The sequence below is a fragment of the Periplaneta americana genome, chromosome 4 (assembly GCF_040183065.1).
Source record: "Periplaneta americana isolate PAMFEO1 chromosome 4, P.americana_PAMFEO1_priV1, whole genome shotgun sequence".
Classification (NCBI taxonomy): Eukaryota; Metazoa; Arthropoda; class Insecta; order Blattodea; family Blattidae; genus Periplaneta; species Periplaneta americana.
The window spans coordinates 41,143,744-41,164,861 of record NC_091120.1 but is presented as its reverse complement, the minus strand read 5'-3'; the positions used below and the strand labels follow the sequence as shown (position 1 = coordinate 41,164,861).

The following is a 21,118-nucleotide window of genomic DNA, read 5'->3' as shown; positions in this document are numbered from 1 at the left end:
GAACTCCATTAACTCTTTGAATCACAACGAAAAATTAATTTTAACTATTAAAATAACACATAATTCATTTCTGTTCCCAAAGTGATTATGTGCCACGAACTGCAAAATATAATAATATAAGCCTATTTATATGCACACAACGAAATAGTCTAGGGATATTTAATAATTAATATATAATATTCATAACATGAAAGCATTTTAGAGATATTTCATAAATAAAAATATACAATTACATCATTTCAAACTTATATTCAAACAAGTAATTTAAGAGGTTAGGTACAGCTTATAACAGTAAAATTTTGGAAATATTCAACATTTTTTCCCTCCATTACTGTATCTTGTACAATAATGAAAATTAGTATATGTAAAACACTGTCCTTCTGCTATATGAAAAAAAAAAATGTTTTTACGATTTAAAAAAAAATATTTACACTTTTTTTTTTTTTCAAAATACAGTTCACTGTGCAGTGATGAAGCGTTTCCCACTTAACTCAAAAACTATCCAACATTCTGTGATGAAATTTTTTTTGTGTATTTATGCATGTTATATCTACAATATGACGCAAGATCACTTCTTTACCTTTGATAGATTGTCTAATAAAAAATAAATTCATTTAAAAAATGATCAAATATCAGTATTTTCTTCTAGCACAAAATAAAAAAATATTTATTAAGGACTGTAGTTGAAAGAGCATGATATTGTAAATAGTTTCAGCAATGAAATAAAACAGACAGAACATGAAAAAGTTAACAAGTTTATGAGTCATGAGAGAAACGCTTCTTCACTGAACTACCATCATTATGAATTAAAAAAAATATATATATATAAATAATTTTTAATCGTAAAAATATTTTTTTCATATAGCAGAAGGACAGTTTTTTACACATACCAATTTTCATTATTATACAAGATACAGTAATGGAAGGAAAAAATGTTGAATATTTCCAAAAATTTTACTACTGTAAGCTGTACCTAAATCCTTAAAGTGTGGAAAACAAATTGTTAGCCTATTATTATTATTATTATTATTATTATTATTATTATTATTATTATTATTATTATTATTATTATTATTATTATTCCCAAATTATCACACATGATCTCTAATGCTAATAGAGTAAGCACTGCTTGCCACAATCGATTCAAGGTTTAATGATAGGAGAACTAATCAGTAAAGAATAGCTCCTCTTTAGTTTGAACTGCTCTGCGCTTCTTGAGCATGTACAAGGTAATAGTGTATATTTTCTCTTGTTTAACTTGATTTCACTCACGTGAAACTCAATTTCTCAGGTGTACAAGTATATGGACATCGTTGAGATAAAATTGCACCCTTTTCTAGAGCAAAACCCACACGTGCTCAACAGGTTTCAAGTCAGGAAACTGTGCTGGCCAACGCAACATTTTAATTCCTTCGGCATTAAGCCAGTCCTTAACAAACCCACGCAGCATGTGGATAGGAGTTATCACGCATTATCCCTTCAACAACCGCTCCTACAAATGGAAGCACTGTTGATTGCACTTCACATATGTCCGTGCACGTACCAAGCCTTCGATGCAAGTGAGATCGGTTTTTCCACCAAGCATAACTCTATTACTGCACTTCCTATGAACCTATGCACTTCCTGGATATGGCATAGCCGTTCACAGTTTCTAGGTCTTCTCCATATCCTCTGGCACCATGAATCAGGCCTCAATCCAAATCTGGTCTGTGAATAATATAGAAGCCCACTGTTCCTGGGACTACTGACATGTTGCTGTGCTCACTGCCATATTTGATTTCTCCTTCTCAATGCTGGGAACCTAAGAACCTAACAGGACAGCGAGAACACAGATTTGCTACGTGCAGACAATTCCTGATAGTTTGAGCATGAGCAGAAACAACATTGTGTAGAAGACGAGATGCAAGCAAAATGGAGTGACTGTAGGTTCTTGTCTGGCTTGTTGGATGAAGTAGTGGTCTTGTACAGAGCTGTTAAACGTCTAGGACCTTGTGCTGTTCCGTCGGAGTTCCTGTCGTGCGATAATGCTTGAATAAACTGTACTAATGACATTCTGGAATGTCTCTAAAGCTTGAGAAATATCAACTTGACTTTGGTGTGCACTAGAGATGAACAAAACTAACTGCCGCTCTCGCTCGTTGTGTTCGTTGCATTTGTCTTTCGAGTTTCGTCTCGTCATTCTCGTGCGCTTCGAGTCTTTCTCATCATTCTCGAAATAGCATTTGGTCGACGTGGAAGGATTTCGTAACTTTGAATAACATACATCATTGAAATAAATAACATTATAAATGTTTAAATGGTACAAAAAGACAAAATAGAACAGTGTCTTAGTTATAAAAATGTTCTGGTTCTATTATATGATATTACCTATGGTTATATAAATAGAAAAAAAATCTCAAATAAATTTGCATTTCTAAGAAACATAAAACATAATGTTAATATCTTTTTGCTTGAGATTGCACACGTGATCTCAAACATATGAAAAGAAAATTCCTAACCTTTTAATAAGGGCCTAGTAATTAAATAAAGATTGGGTAACGGATTATTATACCCTGAAAGGTAGAGATGATGTTTCAAATAGGCTACTTGATTGTTTATACATATATAACAGTTGCCAAAGTAGATAAAAGTTCAGTCAGGTATAAACAACTGTGAGGATTCAAGGCTGCTTGACGTTCGGGAGTTCGGGAGTGATCAATCTCGGCGTCTCGAAACACTCACAAGCAGTCTTTATGTTAACGACGCGACGTATAGAACATTGTCGTGCGGGTTTTCAGCTTTGTGGGCGCTCTTAGTCTTGCTTTCTCGATCGTTGTTCATCTCTAGTGTGCATATAACATTCCTATGGCTCTCTGTATTGCGTATCTATAAAAATGTTTCCGTGGATTTTGGTTCGTTATACTTAAAGACCTTTATAATGTCGATATGGAGTTCAAAATTAGTCGTCTTTCAAGCTAACTTAAACGATACATTTTATAATGGAATTTAAAAAAATTATCTAATTTTTTCTAAAAATAGACTAACTTTTTATATAACTTAATATGTTTCTGTTTTGCAAGATCTACTCGAGGATAAAATATTAGTAAATGTATAATTTTGTGAATATAATAATAACGTAGTTAGTATAAAATAATAATAATAATAATAATAATAATAATAATAATAATAATAATAATAATAATAATAATAATGTAATTAAACTAAATTACAATTTTTGTGGATACGAGATATCACTTCTGAGTCATCGATATCCATCTCCATATGGACGATTTATCTTAATATTGTCTATCTGAGATCTTCTCCTCCGAACTTTTTTCCAGTTCACCATTCCTTCCAGTGCATTTTTCAGCAGGTAGTTTCTTCTTAGCCAGTGACCTAGCCAATTCCCTTTCCTCTTCCAATTATTTTTAGTATCATTTTTTCTTCACCCACTCTTTCTTGCCTAGCTTTATTACTTCCTTTGTCGATTTCACATTCTCCATTTTTCTCCATATCCACATTTCAAATACTTCTAGTGGTTACTCCTAACTTTGATCGTAATACAGCGTATTTCGGAACTCTTCTACATCGGACTGTCATAGTATCAAAACCATACATGAATAACGTAAATCCAAACTTCAGTTTTTATTATTCTCTATCCTGTTTTAAATTTTAAAGAACAGGTTTACAATACACAACAATAATATTCCTGTAGTCAACAATAGTCCCTGTAGTTTTATTCTCTTCAGCTCTAATCAAAAATACTCCAGGAATGTAAATCAAATTCTAAGTCATAATCAAGTATAAAAGACCACATAACTTACAGGATACAAAGCTTCGGCAGTTGCAACTTTACTGAATGCCCGAGAAAGTGGACACTGAAAACTTTTCGAGAGGAGATGAGGTTACTCAGAAGAAAAGTTAGAAAACTTAGATACACTTTGTTGTATCACAAAGTAAATAAACAAAGTCTGTAGAGAATTGGAAATACATTTATTCCAGACAAAATTTAAAAAATAAAGTATGATTACGTAAAACATGTAATAATTACGAATGGAAACAGATTATGTACCGACATTCTGGATTAACGGCCGAGGGAAGCGGTAGGAAGGCTTTTGAAATATTAGACAGACGATATTCATATGTTCAATGAAAGGAAAGAAATGTGATTATGATGTTATTTACATTGAATATCGTTCTAAGTTATTGAGGAGACATTGTTCATATTTAAGTGTGCAGAAATTTTTCCTTCGAAGATAACTGCACTTTTTTTGGTAGGTCGTACAGGTAACTGTTACAAACTATGGTAGGCCTATGTTTTTTATATCGTCCCGACATCAGTTCCAAGAGTTTTAAACCGGTCGGATTAGCAGACCAATGACATTTAAGGGTTGTTTGCGTTCTTCCTCCTACTATCTGAAACCCCTAAATGCCATTGGCCACCTAATCCGACAAGTTTAAAACTCTTGGAGGAACCATTCCTTACGAATAAAAAACATTGTACCTAAGCAGTGATCAACTCCAATCACAACGTGGACATGCAATTGTTTCCGCCCACGTAGACTTATCGAACATAACCTGGCAAGACGTGGGCGTAGTTTACTATCAGCTATTTGACCTTTGATTCGCATTGCCTCGGCCAACTACATTAGAGGAGGGAGGTTTAAACATTGTAGAATATATTGATAATATCTTTTTTGCGCATGGATAACATAGTCAACCGTACAAAAATATGGCACTGGTGAAATGCAAATGATTTTTTTATTCTCTAAAATAAAATAATTATAATTTTGAAGGAGAAAATACACGGACACATCGTTTCAAGTGTATTGAGTGACCCACAAATAATAACTGTCTTCAAATTTTGCATTTAACAAAATCGAGGGTGAGATATTGACTTTGCAAAATTTTAATTTTGTGTGTCACCCTAGTAACCATATACAGGGTGAGTCAGGAGAAAAGGTACATGGTTTGAGAATTGATAACATTGGTGATTCTGAACAAAAAAGTTTATGTGAACATTATGTCATATTCTTAACGGTTTGGAGAAAACTAATGGAAACACTGAGAAACGGGAAAAGTGCAGGTGATAGTAAATTAAAACATTGTTCCTTATGTTCTGTTTAATTGTGCACTTTTCTTTGCACAACATGTTCAAAAAGTCCACCGTCAACTTCAATGTACTTTACAGTTCTTGTAGTCAGCTGCTGTGTTGCTGATCTGAGCTGATTCGAACATTCCTTTACTTGAGCACAGGCATGTAAAGTGCGAGCGAGAAGTTTTTCCCTTGTTTCCACTTTGCGCTTGTAGACTTCGCTCTTAAGGCAACCCCACACGCAGTAATCCAATGGAGTAAGGTCGAGTGACCTTAGTGGCCAAGAAAAGACTTCACCGCGACCGAGCCAACGCCTAGGATAGGTTTCATTGATCCTACTATAATCTAATGTCGTTTTCGTTGGGTTCGCATGTGAGTGCTGATGAAGGACATGACATTGACGCCCGTGACTTTCAAACAGCTGTATGTCGGAGACTGTTAAGAATAGGGCATATGTTTATATAGACTTTTTTGTTCAGAATCACCAATAGGCTTATTATCACTCTTCACAACATGTACCTTTCCTTCTGACTCACCCTGTATAATTATATATACACATTATATATATAATGTAATAAAAATAATAAGTTATTGTAAAATGAAATGAAATAGGAATCAGAGAATGCAATGATACTAATTTTCCAACGAAAATTATAAACTATCTTGCAGAAGGAGTCTGAGAGAAACAACATAATTTATTATTTTATGTTGTAGCACATTGATGTTAGTGTTTTAAATGTAAATAAATAATATTTCCACATTACAAACCTCGGTATTTTAACAGTAGTGAAATTATAACTAAAGTCTGAAGATATCAGACCACATTTTCAAATGCTAACTGGAAGAAAAAAACACATTGCTTGGTTTGAAATAAAATCCCCAGAATATCACAAGTTTCAGTAAGATGACGATATTGCCAAGAATGTAAAGAAATAAAATGAACCAATGAAAAAAAAACCAACTTCCTTCCTTATCCGCAACAAAGACACGCGTTTTTACTTCACACAAGCTGTAGTGTGTCGTATGTCAATGACTGTGTGTGTCTGGATAGCGAGTTTTATACACATGTTACATTTATGATGTCTAGCGCTCTGCTCAGTGGAAAAAAAAAAGTAGAGTTATGCACTTTAATTCTTCCCGCTCCATTAATGTGTCTTATTCATCCTGAAAGCCACCCACATCTTTTAAGATGTCTGCGGTACCTAGTTTAAAGAAAGATACACTAGAATTACGCACGCACCATTTACAGTTCACGACCGTGTACTATACTGACTTGTAATGAATGAGAGTAATAACTCATTTTCAAGCATACGTAATCTTGGTCATATTTTCTTATTATTAAACGACGTATTTATGGAAAGTAATGTGATGCTGCATGATAATGGAAGAAAAGTTCTTTTACAAGCCGTCTATCGGGTTAGGCCTATGGCCTCTCTGATAAACTAAGACAGTGGTTCCCAACCTTCTTTGACTGACGACACACTTTACCGAACGTCCACGATATTGCGACACACTTATTTGTTGTTTATTAGTAATAATACTAATATGATAATAACAACCAGTCACTGGAAAAGATTAAAAAACGGGCTCTCAAGTATTGTCGGAAAAATTCACCATTAAAATGGGACACACTCACGGACAGGAGAACGCGAATTCGATTATGCGCAATGTTCAAAACATACAGAGGTGCACCTCAGCACATGTGTGGACTTCGGTCCTGCGTTCATAGACATCTATGACGTAGTGCAGAGGGCGGCCACTAGAGGGAACCCAAGAGTTGGAGCTTAATCTGAGACGATTCTAACCGGCGTCGGAGTTGTATCCGGTGTGGCTTAGTGGATAAAGCATCAGCACGTAGAGCTGAAAACCCGGGTTCAAATCCCGGCGCCGGAGAGAATTTTTCTCCGTTCCATCACTCTTTCATCGTATGATGACGCAGAATATCTGCATGGAAATATCATATGTACTTCGGTACATTAAAATAATATATATGATATGCGTAAATCACTTCGTGATTTAAGACGGCGCTCATTCCGTCGGATCCCGGCCAACTAGTCACTCATATCGAGTGCACCTCAGCACATGTGTGGACTTCGGTCCTGCGTTCATAGACATCTATGACGTAGTGCAGAGGGCGGCCACTAGAGGGAACCCAAGAGTTGGAGCTTAATCTGAGACGATTCTAACCGGCGTCGGAGTTGTATCCGGTGTGGCTTAGTGGATAAAGCATCAGCATGTAGAGCTGAAAACCCGGGTTCAAATCCCGGCGCCGGAGAGAATTTTTCTCCCTTCCATCACTCTTTCATCGTATGATGACGCAGAATATCTGCATGGAAATATCATATGTAGGCCCTACTTCGGTACATTAAAATAATATATAGTACAGAGGTGAGCCTGCCTGGAGAGAAATAAAAAATAGGTTGCAGCCGCCAAATTACTCTTCAAGGAACGACCATTCTTATAAATTGAGGGAAAGAAGACAGAGGACGGACACTGGAAAGTTTTCTTTTCTCAATCGTACTATCAGGGACTGGAATGCTTTACCTGCAGACTTACTAAAGGCTTTACCAATAACCAAAAATGTATTTAAAAATAGGCTTAAGGACTTTACTAATAGACGATAATTATGCACAGTATTTAAAGGGTGTAATTGATATTTTATTATTGAAGTGTTCTATCAGTGAAGAATTATGTTGTGTCAGTGAAGTGTGTTGAGTAAGTGAAACGTGTTCCTGTCAGTGAAGCTTTATAGTGTATAGTGGCAGTGCAAAGTATTTGAACAATGAAATGTTTTTGAAGTGTTAGTGAAATCAGGATAGAATCAGTGATATGTGTCGTAGTTCCAGTGCAGTGAGTGAGTTGACAGCGAAATGAGTGTAATGTTGAAAGGTACTTGTGCAGATATGAACATATCATACTCGTGGGTCTTAGTTCGAACATAGGTTTAAGGTACAAATTAGATTTACTTTAAATGTTATTTTAACCGATCGTGCTTCATTTAATTTAGGATGTTCCCTGTTATTATTATTATTATTATTATTATTATTATTATTATTATTATTATTATTATTATTATTATTAATTATTGTTGTGATTTTGTTCATATTCATCGCCACGCTACATAAAACCATATTGCAAGTATTCATCGCTATATTTACGAAACGCAGTACGTTTTTGTGAACCCTGAGGGAATTTTCACTCACATTATTTGAATCAGCACTGCTGTGATCTAACCCAGAACTCGATTCAGATTGTCTTTTTCGAATTCAAAATTTTTCCACGATAAAATCTAAATAGTACGACTATTTTATCAAAAGTGCTTTATCACCCGCTCACACATACTATATACTGAAACTGACTAATATGTGCTGAAGATTCTAAACCCTGTTTATTACTAAGTGGGAAGTGTAAACGAATTACTACTGTCCGCATTTCACGAGAAGATCCAAGCAAGGAATGCGAGTTTTTCCCCCACTCTTATAACCTATCCCCGACACGGAACCTGCCGGCCATTGACTGAGTCTTATTTGTCCCAGCCAGCCAATGACATCACCCCCATCCACCTGCTTGTTCAAGAACGCCGAGTTACTGGCTTACTCTCGCCTCTTACCCCGCAAGGACCATACTCCCCTCGCAGGGATCCTCTCGTGAAATTTAGACAGTATGCATTGTTGCAGGTGTTCATTTTCATTCGAATTATCGCCAGGCAGAACAATTGAACTGAATACTGCTGCAGATCTTCATATTTCATTGGTAAAGTCTGTCTCAAAATAAAATGTACCATATCGAAGATTTCGTTGTCAATAAAAAATGCGTTGTAAAGAGACTTTTTGGATGGCATAAAATTTATTTTCCAATTCCAAAATTTCGCGACACACTTCATGGGACTGCGCGACACACCAGTTGGGAATCCCTGAACTAAGGTATTCGGATAAATCGCAATATAGCGAACGCCAGTAGGGGACATTATCCCCACCCACATGAAATGTACATTCGACACAACATTCGCCTATCACGTAGAGTGTCTGATGAGCTAGTAGGGGAAAAGTGGAAGGGGTCGTGGGCGGAGCTTCTATGTTCGCTATATTGCGATTTGCCCAGGTATTCAGTAGTATCTATCAGGCAATTAATCAGGGAATGATGCACATGAAACACTATTATTTTTAAGAAAAAAAGAACATAAAATAGCTTTTTATTATAAATTCTTCTAATGATTTTGTTCACCTACTTTTCATTATATAAGATTTTGTCATAAATGTAGCGGTAGGCCTGTAGACCACATGTCTCCAAAAATTATATAAATCAATATATTATAATGTAATTGAAATCTACTGACAGGGAGGCCACTGAGTTCGGGTGAATTTTAGAAGGCTGTGGAATGCGAAAGCAACAATTTATTGACGAATATCACATTTTTACGAATTAATTTTCTGTGTTATGCAATCTGCTTAACAATGGCGTATTTTTCAGTAGATCAACGGATATTTTCTATAGAGAACACTTAAGGTAAGCGTTCACTACATCGTATCGCACTCCTCGTACGAATCGCACGCAACGGATATTTTAAATGCATGTGCGTTCACTGTAACGGCTCCACCTCATAGCCTCATCGGATTCCCCTATCAGCTGTTTAAAACATGACGTCGTACGATATTGACATTGCTGAAAACAGAGGAGTTGAGGTTAGGTCTATTAATTATGACTGTTAGCGAGTAAGAATTCGTAATTGCTTCATGCGTCTAATTGAAGAAGAAGATATATATATATATATATATATATATATATATATATATATATATATATATATATATATAAGAAATGACTTGATTACTGTAATGGGAACGCCTCAAATTATGTAATTCTTCGCAATTTTCTACACGCGAAGTAAGTTTTCCGTCTGTCATTTTGGCGCGACACTGAACATGGCCCAACATAATAGTAACAGTTGACCAATTAAAATTGATTTATTAAAGAAAGCCATGATCGCACGCATCGGAAAAGTTGCTCATCCGAGAAACGTGGACGGATTTGCCGAGAGGCGATGCGTGCGATACGATGTAGTGAACGCGGTTACATAACAATTACAGCAAAGATAGTCTTTTTCCGATCCGTGCGATTCGTCCGATGAGTGCGATACGATGTAGTGAACGCTTACCTTTACACTAGGCCTACCTCGATTTAAGTGAGCTTATACGCTGCACGTCTTTTTTATTAAATAACGTACACAAATTCAGTCAGTATCTACTACCATGTACAATTTGTTATCTAGTGTAGGCCTACACACTGTGTGAACGGAATGACTGTTAATTTCTACAATTCAAATGCGACGAGTGTAGAAATTGTAACTCTGATCTATCCTCGTATTAACGTTTTTTACGAAATATTAAACCTAATGGCCTAACCTGTGGTCGAAGTTGGTCCTTAATTCGTATGAAATATTTCATCAGGTGTTGCTAATTGCTACATAAATACCACGTTTGGTAAAATTAATACAATAAATTACTTCTTATTTATTAATAAATTTGGTCGTTCAAGTACAATTTAGGCCCAAGGCAATTAAATCCTGTTTTCTTTTTACAGCGGAACATCTTTCTAAAATCCATTCAGCCGAAGGTATAGGCTATTACGTCACAAGACAGGGAATAAAATTATGGTATGATGTGTCAGTTATAATATCTGCCTAAGGCATGCACCGAGTGATCTACAGGAAATTAAACCTCTTGCTTGTATAAAACCTGACAGGAAATGCCATTAAACATCCAGATCTACTCATTATTAAAAGAGTCGCCTTTGGCAGGGAAATAATTGTAAGCAAAAAAGCTACTTGTATTTAAACTTATGTGTTTAAGAACGCGCGATTTGTGTTAGGCACTTAAATGTGCAATTCATTTTGTGACTGTTGGAGATAAGGTAGGGTTAGTAATAATTGATTGCTAGTACGATGCTGATTTAGTATCAGTTAAACTTTATGTTCTTAGACTCCGTCTTACATGTATTTATGCATTTATGCGTTTAATATATTTTGCTGTGTTTTTAACACTAATGGTTTCGAGATAGCCTGCTCTATTAATGAATACATTATTATACTACATCGCCGTAAGGCGATCTTTCGTTCTCTGGTCATGATCGCCTGTGTCACCGAAAGATGCAATTTGTATCTTGAATCTCATTAAAAAAAAGAATAAAAAGAGTTTTTTTTGTAGATTATTTTACGACGCTTTATCAACAGCGTAGGTTATTTAGCGTCTGAATGAGATGAATGTGACAAGGCCGGTGAAATGAATCCGGAGTCCAACACCGAAAGTTACCCAGCATTTGCTCATATTGGGTTGAGGGAAAACCCCGGAAAAAACCTCAACCAGGTAACTTGCCCCGACCGGGAATCGAACCCGGGCCACTTGGTTTCGCGGCCAGACGCGCTGACCGTTACTCCACAGGTGTGGACAAATAAGAAGGGGAAAGTTTTTGCTTCAAACAACAGAAAATCCTACAATTTTACATTTCTACTTTCAAATACTGTATTATTTTATCATTATCAAGATTAATATCATCATTTCTCTCCTTCTTCTTCTTCTTCTTCTTCTTCTTCTTCTTCTTCTTATTCATTGTGAGGTTCAGACCTGTCTTCGGACAGTTGACTAAACAACAACAACTCTTACTCCAAGATATTTGAATTTTTCCATCTATTCAAATGATAAATTTCCAATTTTAATATTTCCATTTCGTACTAAGGTAGGTGTCCCTGATATGGCCATGCAAAGTTTTGAGAATTTTTCTAGCCGCCATTTTGAAAAAAAAATTTAAACCACTTTTTCTTACTCGTTCTCAGTCTAATAGACTTTCTTAAAACAATTTCCTTTCCCCATAAAAATAGCTTTAATTGTCCAAAAAGTCCCAAATTCCAAACGTCTACCTACTGGCCATATCAGGAACACGTGCACATGATATGGCCACCCTTGTCCCATGTTCTTTAAACCGTGATTGTTTTCAGTTTGATAGCGCAGTTGTGCTAAAATTAAATAATTTTGGTGTAAAATGAATAACTTAAACATGACACTTAATAATCTTGTTATAATTCAAAAGTGTAGTCAAAACAGGCTTTTCCATAAAAAATTAAGTTGTTTTTCTTAAAATACAAAATTGTTGCGTAATACCAGCTGTAAGACATGTAAATTTGTCAGGTGAAAAAATAAAAGTGAAATGAACTTGATATGGCCATGGTGCATTTAATATGGCCATATCAGGAGCAGGTAAGCTTTCACGAAAATCGTTTGATTATGAACAACTCGTAAAAGATACGCCATCAACGACAACACCAATCAACAGAACATTAAAAACTGAATGGAGTACGATGGTTTTCATGAACAAGTCTTTGAAAAACATGCATAAAATAAAGGAGACTTACCAGAGAAAAATAAGAAGAGATCACATGAAAACCGCAAAACAGGCAACTGACGCCATATTGCTCAACCTGACTGGATGGAAAATGATCAAGTGACATACCAGGATGCCCTTTCACTGGATGATGCTGCAATTTAGCAGATTTTTTGGTTAACTAACTCACAATAGGGGGGTGGCCATATCAGGAACATGGCCATAACAGGAGCACCCACCTTATGTTCTGGCCACGAGACATAATCATATACTTTGTCTCTTCGGGATTTACTTCCAAACTTATCTCTTTACTTCTTTCAAGTAAAATTCCCGTGTTTTTCCTAATAGTTTGTGGATTTTGTCCTACATATTCACGTCATCCGCATATTATTATTATTATTATTATTATTATTATTATTATTATTATTATTATTATTATTATTATTATTATTATTATTATTATTTGAGGAATGATTGTTACTTATACTTTATTTCATTCCGTTCATTAGACACTTAAATATTATAGCACATTGCATTTATTCATTTACTTGTCTATTTATTTATTTATTCTACTTCCACTACCTTAATTACTGTATAGACATTACACGCAATCATAGGGATTTCTTCAAATCCCCTCTCATTCTAAACGTTGAATGACTATTACTCGAGGGTATGTGAGATGATATGGACATATTTTCGCCTAACATCGATGCAATTTCGTCTTTCGATGCTTAGTAATAATTTAATAATTATGGCGTATTTGTAGGGAAATGTTGATTGAAAATAAAAGAATAAAAACGGCTCTATACAAAAGTGATGTTTACGTAAAGATAGAGGGCATAAAAACTCATTTTTCACAGGCAATTGGTCCCTTTATAAACATCTGGGGATTTCACATAAGTGTAAGGACAGGAGTGCAACATCTCTTTCTAAGGGGTAGCCTTAAACTTCTAGTATTTCTTTCCTTTCAGATAATTTTGTCTCCTGTTTTGAGTGTAATAAGATTTGTTTTATACAGATTATAAATATGAGTAGTACAGATGATCTGTTGCTGTTGTGGAATGTGAACTTTTCGCCAAAATATTCAACAATAGACTTCTGTTTACCTTGCCGAAAGCTTTCTTAAAATCGACAAATGCCAGATGTGTTTCAATATTAAATTCACGGTATTTCTTCATCAAAATTTGCACTGTAAATTACCCATCACAGCATAATCTACTCTTTCTGAGTAATAATAATTAAAACTAATATAAATAATTTTATTGGCATGATTTTATCCTCAAGTCGGTTGAGGAACATGGCACATTTCCAGGGAAGAAAATCTGTAATCCAGTTATTTATACCGCACTGCATAACCATGGCAGTTAATGTAGCGTCACTGATAAGTTAATGACGCAATAAAGAACAGGGATTTGTTTGAATATCTAATCTCAAAATAGTTTATATCTACCCAGTTCTGTTCTCAAACCACAAAGACTCAAGTCTTCGAGCGGAATACGTGCTAATTAAGAAAATTCTTTATTTCAACTTACTTTCTGAAAACTCCTTGATCTAATCCACAACTAGTTCTAGTCCAAATGCGAATGATGGCCTCTACCAATCGAACGAAAGAGATGGAGGAGAGGTTTTACAGGTGTCCTGTCTGCAATACCGGTCGGGGCTGCCAGAACTGGAGCCAGCCGGATGACACGAGCTCGTACCCTGAGTCATCAGGTGCGAGTGGGTGTCGAAGCGCAATAACTTTAGATCTCTGCCCATGTTTGGTTTCTCTCAGGAAAAAAATATGTGGGTTTGACTTCTTTTGGATCATGGATGTTTTTATCAGAGCTCACCTACTACTTTCAGTACATAACGAAGTTCCAAGAAAACTTATTTTCTGCGAATTTCTTATTATTACTTCAATTTCAGCTCGATAGGAAACCTCTGACATTTCATGAAAAAATATATATCTTATAAACATGAAAGGAAAATTAAATTACTTAAGCAATGGACCTATTATTAGGCCATGATTTCATTTAAGACATAAAATGGCAAGTGAATCGTACGAACAATTTCTGAACAGAAATGGCTTCCAGAGACGTCGACATTCAAAGAAATTAATTTTGTACCTCTGATTGAAGAATGCTGAAGGGACGTAAAGGATAGCATAATTCACTGCTGCTTTCTATTACTACGTTTTCATGGAGTAACTTATTCAAATCGATTTGAATACATTTACCGTACTGAATATGATCCTCTCGATCCCTGTTTTCATGCAATTTTCTATACGTATTGAAAACTGAATACGGAAGCGAAATTTAGAAAGTAGTTATGTTGGTTAACATGTGTTGCGTTTTCCAAATGAGGCGCATGAAACTTAATATTCTGGCTGTTAATGTAAAATGGCAATACTGGCTTTTAGGAAAATATAAAATATTATGTGTTACAACACGCCTTTTCAACATACATAATTGCGCTCGCTGTTGGTAAAACAGCTGACACATCAAACAAATGACGATCGTTCAAGCGCTTAGCGTATTGAGATCGTTTTGAATACGATACCCGTTTTCATTGAACTCTATCCGTATTGAAAAAGATCCGATCCAACCTTTTAGGTTATCGACCTTGAGACTCTGATCGTTTTGAATCCCCGTTTTCATGGAAGTTTCAATGCGTTAAACGTATTCATATCGATTTGAATAGGCTACTCCATGAAATCGTAGTAGCCTATATATTACATCACCACCCAATCATCATCATCTTCATTAGGAATAGCTCCTACGGCCTGCTCCGGTTATAGAAGAGTGAATCATTCGTCTTTGCTTGGACCCTCCATGGTTTATTTTCCCTTCAGGTGTGGCTGATTTTTCGAGATGGATCCATGCATTTAGGATCACACTAACCTATTGTGTGCTTTATATGCCATGATTGTTTCATTCCGACATTTTGTCCGGTTGGCATTCGTGAGTCTGATGCTGACAGACAGCCATCCACCGTATTTTATGAAATATACTAAATTATTGCAAATAATATGAGTTAGGTTTTAGCAAAATACAAGAAGACAATGCATGTATGTTTGAAACAATAAATGTCTTTTATACACTGTACTACTATATACTACACACTATATTATTTTTACACCTTAATTACAATTTATTAGGAGATTTTCCTTGTTTTCGCTGCCCAAGTTTCAGTGCTTCAGTATGAAATATTTTAGTACATTTGTTGCATATTGTTCATTTATTTTAAAAGCTTTTGGTAATATTATTTCACCAAGGACAAGAACATAAATCTGTAAAGTCTTTAAATTAATCTTTATTTAGTCTGTTATGTTCGTATTTTAAGAAATATAATAAATTACTTCAAATAATAATAAACACTCAAAGGTTCTTCTGATTTTATAGTGGAAAATTGAAACTTTTAACATGTTTGAATATCTAGCAAAACTATTTACTTTTGAAAAAATGGTTATATTTACTTTCTTTCTTCATAAAATATCGTACTTAATTTTATGCAAGGTAGTAAAAACATAATATATATTTTTTTAAGTATGGTCAATAGCTTAAGTTTACAATTGATCTTGAACTGTATAAATTAATCATTTTAAATTTTACTATATATTTGTTCTTTTATTTATTTATTTTATTGAGTTATTTTACGACGCTGTATCAACATCTAGGTTATTTAGCGTCTGACTGAAATGAATTTGTTCTTACTTTGAAACAATAAACGTATGGTATATCAACATAATTCAAAGTAGGGCTACAGCTTCAATGATGCTTTGTAAACTACGTCCCAATTTGGATATGATTTTATATGGTTCGTAAACCACTGTTTTTAAGATTCAAACAAATAAGAATAACTATGATTTTCAAATATTGATTATTTATACAAAAATTCTCGTGTGAGTTTCACGTAAGCGTGGAAGTTTAAAAGCAATACATATGGAGCCTGTATAAATGTATGTGGAGCTCGATATATCCTTGTTTCCTATTTTTAGTTTTCGTGACCTTATCGAGTTTCAAATGTTTGTCTCTGTCACAGGAATGTCAACATTTACGAGGTCGTTATGTTAGTTTTCTAACACATAAATAAGCACAAAATCGCGACAGAGTTACGTCAGCCTTGTAGACTACGTCATCTTGGTTCAAGTCTCGGTATGAATTCGATGTTTCTATTCACATGTTAAAAGTTGGCACCCGTCAAAACCTTTCTGTTCAAACTTCATATACACAAGTGTGCCTCTTTATCAACATTTGCCAGGTCAAGCTTCTTAAATATATCTTGCCAGTTATCTTGTCACTATGTATACACTTAACAGCTGCAATGCTATTACTTTCTTGTTTTAAACGTGATATTAAAGTTATATATCCGTTATGAAAACGATGTCACACTACATGTTACTATGCAATTATTTACAAGATGATGTTAGTGTTGTTTTAATTTGGAAATGTGACTCATAGCCAGGGTCGGGAAGTTACGCGCAAAAAATTAATATCTACACGATGCGTAAAATGCGAGTGAAATGCGTAATTTATATCATAAATGTAAAAATGCAATAAATTGAGAACTTGCTGTAACACATTAAATAAACAAAGTGTTAAAATGTTCCCAGGCTATCAGCATGTATTACTTGCGGTAATTCATTCATCCTCTTCATAGTAAGCCCAAGTGTCTTCATTTATTCCATCCTTTGAAACGATATGCCGACACCACATAGTGCTTCCGCGTGTTGCTTAGGCCAGCAGCATACTGCATCGGACATTCTGTCTCGGACAGGACGGTTTTGTCTCGGATCGTTAGATATGACAGTGATTACACTCATTCTTATGAGACTGCAACATATTACATCGGTCATTCTGTCTCAGACAGGATGGTTTTGTCTCGGACCGTTAAATGTGATTGAATTACACTCATTCTTATGACACTGCACCATACTGCATCGGTCATTCTGTCTCAGACAGGTTGGTTTTGTCTCGGACTGTTAAATGTGATGGAATTATATTCATTCTTATGAGACTGCAGCATACTGCATCGGTCATTCTGTCTCAGACAGGACGGTTTTGTCTCGGACCGTTAAATGTGATGGAATTATATTCATTCTTATGAGACTGCAGCATACTACATCGGTCATTCTGTCTCAGACAGGACGGTTTTGTCTCGGACCGTTAAATGTGATGGAGATTACACTCATTCTTATGAGACTGCAGCATACTGCATCGGACATTTTATCTCGGACAGGGCGGTTTTGTCTCGGACCGTTAAACGTGATGGAGATTACAATCATTCTTATGAGGCTGCAGTATACTGCATCGGACATTCTGTCTCGGACAGAACGGTTTTGTCCCGGACCGTTAAACGTGATGGAGATTACACTCATTCTTATGAGACTCCAGCATACTGCATCGGACATTTTATCTCGGACAGGGCGGTTTTGTCTCGGACCGTTAAACGTGATGGAGATTACACTCATTCTTATGAGGCTGCAGCATACTGCATCGGACATTCTGTCTCGGTTTTGTCTCGAACCGTTAGATGTGACAAAAATTACACTCATTCGGACATTCGTTTGATGCAGTATGCTATCGGCCTTAGCTACCGCGTCGATGCAAATTCCAGAGTTTACTAATCATTATTTTTCATCATATGCATTTTATCATTGTGTTTCCCACGGTTCCCAACGGCATCTTTTGTCTGTACTTTTTGTTGAACATCGTATATCACTGTGTTAATGAGTAGTGCCTGTGCATAATGTCGACTTCGTTTATTTTCCTTTATCTGCTGACCGAAGAAATTCTGTTAAGAGAGGCCAATATTAAGCAAGAAAACACAAAATGTGTTGTCCATTTGAGAAAGCTCTGTGAACACTTCTTTGATTTTACTACACTCTTATAGATTACTTGTGATCATATTGTGATCTGATAGTCTAGAGATTTTAAAAGGATGGAGTGACATAATCGACTTTAGTCCACAACATACTATTTCTGAAGCATTTAGTAAGAGTTTATAACCAGTGTCTTTGAAGTTAGCAAGTTGAAGACAACATGTCATACGCAGAGAGACCTTTGCATAGGAAGTATGACGAATTTGGCTTTATTCTCACAAAGCTTGAAAATAAAATTACTGAAAAAGTATATTTTGTGGCCCGATAATTAAAAACAAAGCAACACAGTGTCTTCAAGCATATAGAAGAGTAACCTATGTAACATCTATTTACTTCCATTAAAATAATTTATTACGTCGCGTAGAAAATCGTGTAAAAATTAGTTTTTCTACGCGACGTAAATTAGTGTAATGTATATAACATATATTGTATCATGCAATTTACGCGGCCAACCTTGCTCGTGGCACTAACATTTGGGAAGTTCTAATCTAAGCGGTAAGACAATGCTAAATACGTAGTTAGAATTACGACAAAACTTATGATAATATGAACACTTTACATACAACAGTTCATCTTAATTTATTTATCTCTTTCATAAAAGAAGAGTTAGTCTTCTTCTTCTTTTTCTACTTTTCAAAGTGATATACAAGTTCACAGAATTGCGGTGAGCCTCTCGCCAAATACCATCTCGCTATCATTATCATATTAGTTGATAAAACTCGTTAAATAACTAAAAACAAATATTGGAATAATGAGCATACATTATTAATTGAACACTACCTCCCTATATTTGAATGTTAAATAAAACAAAAAAATAATAATTCCTGAATTAAATACAGTGAATAGAGTAAGAGATAACTTTAATTGCTAATGGTATTCCCACACAGTCTTAAAAATTCTGACACTGGCTTTTTGCACAAGAAATGGGATTTTTTCATCATCGTGACAATAAGTTTCTTCATTGCAAATTGTTCTGGTAGTCGTGTTATCAATAGGCATTTTCATGTAACCTGGCCTGCAAGATCGCCAGATATTTTAATTGATTTATTTGACGATGTTTCATCAACTGCTATGGTTATCTAGCGTCTGAGTGATATAAAGGTGATAATGAATCCAGGGTCCAGCGCCGAAAGTTACCTAACATTTGCTCTTAATGAGTCGAGGAAAAACTCCGGAAAAACCTCAACCAGGTAACTTGTTCCTACCAGAATTTGAACCCGGGCCCGCTCTTTCCACGGTCAGACATGCTAACAGTTACTACACAGCGGTGGACGGCAGATATTAACACAGTAGATTATTGGTTGTGAGGCTGTCTGAAGGGGAGTGTGTCCTTGAGCAAACCTACGAGAGTAGATGAGTTGAAAGACTCCATCGCACACACTACGGCATATATTCCAGAACACGAACTCAGAATTGTTGTATACAGCATTGAAAAGAGGCTGTTATTTCTACAACAACAAAAGCTTCCAGGTTAAATTGTCCACTTCAAAATGACCAGAGGTAAAATGGCCACAAACAAAAATGCCCAGAGCAAAATGTACAAGGGAAAAAGTCCAGTAACAAATGTCCACATACAAAAATGTCCACAACAAAATGTCCAGTATAAAAATGCCCACTAGCAAAATGTCCACAACAAAATGTCCAGTATAAAAAAGTCCGCATTCAAAAATGCCCATAAAAAGTCCTTAATAAAAAATCCATAATATTTTTTTACACAAGCAGTAACCAGGAGAAAGACTACAATGTTTTATTGAGATTGCTGAGTGACGTACCAAATTTTAAATCAAGAGTGACAGAATGGCTGAAATTATACGTTAAAAAAAAAAACATTCTAGTACACAATGGCTTTTCGTATCACTTTCATTCAAGGAGCAAAAATGGTAATAAATTATATTGGAGATGTGTGGAAAGAAGCACCTGTGATGCGAGATGTGTGACCAATGCTGATATGGATAACTTACATGTAGATAAACCAAGTGGACATTTATATAAGTGAACATTTCTGTTTGCGGACGTATTGAAATGGACATTTTAACCTCCAACTCAACAAAATGCTAGACACATACGAGTACGATAAAGTTATGGCAGTGGGTGGTGATGCAAAAAGAAAAACAATTTCTTGCGTAATATGCCGGTGCCATAGTTTAAAAATATTGTGTAGAAAATATGAGAAATTAATGTAATCTCTATATGTATATAAATAACGTGTATAACCTAGCTCAAGGGAGATAGCTCTGCGTCGTCGATTGAAAACTGCTGTTAATGGTCCAGAAATAATGTAAGTCCTTGAGTATGACCTCATTAAACGAAATGTATAACTTGATTTTGAAGATTAAAGCAATGATGATGATGATGATGATGATGAATGTAATATGACTGCGCTAATCTAAAGATTCAGTACTGCAGTCCACCAGCTTCGTAATTTGATTGTGACACCGGCTACGAGCGTTGCTGCATTCTGTAGATTGCCTTCAGCGAGTTGCAACATAGATGGAATTGCCGGGACCAGTTGGGAACGAGAGCCTTCTCCTCAGGCTGTTTTCTATTATATCGTGTAACAAAATTTTCAGACTGTGCTCCGTCTGGCGCCAAGCACTTTGTATTGCGAAATGAGACGAAAGTGTAGTTTAATTTCAATATTATAAGAGATAGACTTCTCTAATTTGCCACAAGCAATGCAAATTATAAATTAACAGATGTATTTGATACGTTACAGTTTTGTATTCTAGTTAAAAGATTTCATATTCGAGAGACTTGTTCGATCTCAGAGATCGGTTACCCTATTGAATTTTCTCGTTATTCTTTTG

The 21,118-nt window shown here is 35.4% G+C and overlaps 1 protein-coding gene and 1 non-coding gene across 2 annotated transcripts in view; both read left to right on the top strand.

Moving 5' to 3' along the window:
* Positions 1 to 21,118, top strand: part of Loxl2 (Lysyl oxidase-like 2) — a 115,921-nt gene that overhangs the window by 7,158 nt on the left and 87,645 nt on the right. The gene's annotated exons all lie outside the window — the stretch shown is intronic.
* On the top strand, positions 7,278 to 7,349 carry TRNAY-GUA (transfer RNA tyrosine (anticodon GUA)). The gene has a single exon. It is a non-coding gene; the product is annotated as a tRNA-Tyr (tRNA).